This window comes from Vipera ursinii (assembly GCF_947247035.1).
Source record: "Vipera ursinii genome assembly, chromosome: 2".
NCBI lineage: Eukaryota > Metazoa > Chordata > Lepidosauria > Squamata > Viperidae > Vipera > Vipera ursinii.
The window spans coordinates 143,687,593-143,692,685 of NC_139513.1; positions in this window are offsets into that span (position 1 = coordinate 143,687,593).

The following is a 5,093-nucleotide window of genomic DNA, read 5'->3' on the forward strand; positions in this document are numbered from 1 at the left end:
AATAAAATAAAAGCAATACTGGGATACAATCCTCAAAATGACAGAATGATCTCAGTTTGAATCCAAGGCAAACCATTCAATATCACAGTAGTCCAAGTCTATGCCCCAACCACCAGTGCTGAAGAGGATGAAATTGACCAGTTCTATGAAGCCCTACAGCACATTATAGAACTAACACCAAAAAATGATGTCCTTGTCATCATGGACACCTCTACTCCGCGAGCTGCATTGGCTTCCATTTGCCCTCCGGGTGAGATTCAAGGTGCTGGTAATGACCTATAAAGCCCTAAATGGCTTGGGTCCGGGATATCTGAGGGAACACCTGCTGCCAGCATCAAGTTCCCTTCGTCCAGTGCGCTCCCACAGGGAGGGTCTTCTCAGGGTACCGCCGGTAAAAGACTGCCGGCGGGTAACACCCAGGGGGAGGGCCTTCTCAGTGGGTGCGCCTGCCCTCTGGAACCAGCTGCCCGTGGAGATTAGGACTGCCCCCGACTTCCGTTCATTCCGCCGGGACCTGAAGACCTGGCTATTCGAGCTCTCTGGCCCAGGCTGAGAATTTTAATTTTAATTGGGGTTTTTTACTTTTTCAGGGACTGTTGTAATTTTTTTAATTGTTTTTAACTTTTGTATTTCTTGTTTTAAATCCCTGTAAACCGCCCTGAGTCCTTCGGGAAAGGGCGGTTTATAAATCTAAATAAATAAATAAATAAATAAATAATGGGGGATTGGAATGCTAAAGTAAGAAGCCAAAAGATAACCGGAATAACAGGCAAGTTTGGCCTTGGAGTACAAAATGAGGCAGGGCACAGGCTGATAGAATTTTGTCAAGAGAATACGATGGTCATAGTAAACACTCTTTTCCAACAACCCAAGAGACGGCTCTACACATGGACATCACCAGACGGTCAACACAGAAATCAGATTGACTATATGCTCTGCAGCCAAAGATGGAGGAGCTCTATACAGTGAGTAAAAACAAGACCAGGAGCTGACTGTGGCTCAGACCATGAGCTTCTCATTGCAAAGTTTAGGCTTAAACTGAAGAAAGTAGGAAAAAGCACCAGGCCACTCAGGTATGAATTAAATCATATCCCTGTTGAATATCCAGTAGAGGTGACAAATAGATTTAAGGAATTAGATCTGATAGACAGAATGCCTGAAGAACTATGGACAGAGGTTCACAACATTGTACAAGAGGTAGCAACCAAAACCATCCCAAAGAAAAAGAAATGCAAGAAAGCAAAATGGCTGTCTGAGGAAGCTTTGCAAATAGCTGAGGAAAGGAGGGAAGCGAAAGGCAAGGGAGAAAAAGAAAGATACGCCCAATTGAATGCAGAATTCCAGAGAATAGCTAGAAGAGATAAGAATGCCTTCTTAAATGAACAGTGCAAAGAAATAGAAGAAAACAATAGAATAGGGAGGACCAGAGATCTTTTCAAGAAAATTGGAGAGATGAAGGGAACATTTCATGCAAAAATGGGGATGATAAAGGACCAAAATGGCAGGGACCTAACAGAGGCAGAAGAGATTAAGAAGAGGTGGCAAAATTACACAGAGGAACTATACAAGAATGAGCTTAACGTCCCTGATAATCACAATGAGGTGGTCACTGACCTCGAGCCAGACATCCTAGAATTTGAAGTGATGTGGGCCTTAGAAACTAACAAAGTTAGTGGAGGTGACAGTATTCCAGCTGAGCTATTCAAAATCTTAAAAGACGATGCAGTAAAAGTGCTACACTCAATTTGCCAGCAAATTTGGAAAACTCAACAGTGGCCACAGGATTGGAAAAGATCAGTTTACATTCCAATTCCAAAGAAAGGCAGTGCCAAAGAATGTTCGAACTACCGCACCATTGCACTCATTTCTCATGCTAGTTATGCTTAAAATCCTACAAGCTAGACTCCAGCAGTATGTGGATCAAGAACTACCAGAAGTACAGGCAGGATTTCGAAGATGCAGAGGAACTAGAGATAAAATTGCCAACATACGCTGGATCATGGAGAAAGCTAGGGAGTTCCAGAAAAACATCTACTTCTGCTTCATTGACTATGCTAAAGCCTTTGATTATGTGGATCATAACAAACTGTGGAAAGTTCTTAAAGAGATGGGCGTACCAGACCATCTTATTTGTCTCTTGAGAAACCTATATGTGGGCCAAGAAGCAACAGTGAGAACTGGACACGGAACCACTGATTGGTTCAAAATTGGGAAATCGCCCTGCCTATTTAACTTATATGCAGAGCACATCATGAGAAACGCAGGGTTAGAGGAATCAAAAGTTGGAATTAAGATTGCCGGAATAAATATCAACAACCTAAGATATGCAGATGATACCACTGTAATGGCAGAAAGTAAAGAACTAAAGAGCCTCTTGTTGCGGGTGAAGAAGGAGAGTGCAAAACTTGGGTTGAAACTTAACATTAAGAAAACCAAGATCATGGCATCCAGCCCTCTCAATTCTTGGCAAATAGATGGGGAAGAAATGGAGGTAGTGACAGATTTTATTTTCCTGGGCTCCAAGATCACTGCAGATGGGGACTGTAGCCAAGAAATTAAAAGATGCTTGCTCCTCGGGTGGAAAGCCATGGCAAATCTAGACAACACACTAAAAAGCAGAGAGATCATCCTGTCAACAAAAGTGCGTATAGTCAAGGCTATGGTCTTCCCAGTTGCAATGTATGGCAGCGAAAGCTGGACCATAAAAAAGGCTGAACGCCAAAGAATTGAGGCCTTTGAACTATGGTGCTGGAGAAGACTCCTGCGAGTCCCTTGGACTGCAAGGTGATCAAACCGGTCAGTCCTAGAGGAGATCAACCCTGACTGCTCTTTAGAAGGCCAGATCTTGAAGCTAAAACTCAAATACTTTGGCCACCTAATGAGAAGGAAGGACTCACTGGAGAAGAGCCTAATGCTGGGAAAGATTGAGGGCAATAGAAGAAGGGGACGACAGAGAATGAGGTGGCTGGATGGAGTCACTGAAGCAGTAGGCATGAGCTTAAATGGACTCCAGAAGATGGTAGAGGACAGGAAGGCCTGGAGGAACGTTGTCCATAGGGTCGCGATGAGTCGGACACGACTTCACAGCTAACAACAACATAATGGGTTTTATATAATTTTAACCTTTTCATATTATAAACTGCCCAGAAGTTTAAGATGGGCAGCCAATAAATTAAATAAATCAATAAATAGGGGGCTCAAAGGAATATTCTTCCATTTTAAAATGAGAATTATATGGAAACATGAATGTCAGAGAGAAGGAGAAGTCCATAAGCCACCTTTTTGTGGGGTTATTTTTATGTATAAAAATAGATGAAGTATTTTTGCAATCTGAAGTGGTCCAGCTCAGATTCAACTTAATAAAATGGGAATCAAGCTGGAATAAAGGATGGCTGCTGTGTTAGGTTAAAGATGGAACACTTTAAGTTGTTTAAGTCCTATTTGATTGAATAAACAACAACAACAACAACAACAACAATAATAATAATAATAATAATAATAATAATAATAATAATAATAATAATAAATAGTAATAAATAATAATAAAGTTGGAAGGGACCTTGGAGGTCATCTAGTCCAACTCCCTGCTCAGGCAGGAAACCCTACCATTTCAGACAAATAGCTGTCCAGTCTCTTCTTAAAAACTTCCATTGTTGGAGCATTCACAGCTTCTGGAGGCAGGTTGTTCCACTGGTTAATTGTTCTAACTGTCAGGAAGTTTCTCCTTGGTTCTAGGTTGCTTCTCTCCTTGACTAGTTTCCATCCATTGCTTCTTGTCCTGCTTTCAGGTGCTTTGGAGAATAGCTTGACTCCCTCTTCTTTGTGGCAGCCCCTGAGATATTGGAACATTGCTATCATGTCCCGGATGCATCCAATTGACTGGATGCATCCAGCATACTAAGCCAAAGCAAAAAAGCCACATTTACTAATCCCATAGTGAATTCTGCTTGCTTTTTCTCTTGAGTGCAATCATATTTTTTAAGGCAAACTTGCAAATGCTTAGGTGAGCTTGTATTTCAGGAAGCTTTTTCTTTTATAAGAGGAAGTTGTGGAAGCAAATACCTAGTTCCCAAATCATACAATTTCCTGTAGTGCTTGTGGTTTATTTAACCCTATTGCTAGGTTTGCATACCAGTCTAAATGAAAACAAAAAAGCACTCTATCTATCTATCTATCTATCTATCTATCTATCTATCTATCTATCTATCTATCTATCTACATACCCACCCACCCATCCATTGAATTTCTATGGCCACTCATTCCACAAATGATCTAAGACAATAAATATGTCAAAAGTAGTCAAATTGAAGTTTTGAAAGCACAAAACAAATGAGTTTAGATCATCAAGGGAGCACCTCAAAATTTCCCAGGTCCCCTGAGATTCCCAGGGGAATCAGGGCTTGAGTGACGAGCTGATCAAACCTCAGGAGTAGGGGAATGTGTGTGTGTGTGTTTGTGTGTAGACCAGGGGTAGGCAACCTTGGCTCTTTTATGACTCATGGACTTCAACTCCCTTGAAGTAGGCAACCTTGGCTCTTTTATGACTCATGGACTTCAACTCCCAGAATTCCTGAGAAGTCCATGAGTCATATAAGAGCCGAGGTTGCCTACCGCAGGTATAGACGGTTCATAAGATAGGTAGAGGGGTGTGTATGAGTGTGTGTAGGGGAAGAATGTTCCATAAGATGGGCAGGGGTATGTGGGGGGTATGTTGCATGGAATTCAGCCAGAGGTCTACGTTGGTTACATTTGCCAGCAGAAATACATTGGATGGAAACAACTCCAAATAGGTTACAGGTTACATCATACGGGCTAAACTATTTTAAATTGATTTTTTTTTCTCTCTCCAGTCTTATCGCCCCGGTAGCCAACATCGGGCCAGATCGGGGCTAGAGGAACTTGGCAGTTCTTCTAGCACAGAGCAAAAGAGCCGCCGGGGCGAGCGACATCCGCCCCGCCGGGACAGAGCCAGAATCGGGGGCCTGCGTTTTGAATCTCGCGCTCTCGCCGCGCGGTGAAGGCTGGTCGGGCGCCGCCGGTCCAGTTCGTAGAGCGCAAAGGTCGGGCAAGGACCAAAGCGATCACGTGACATC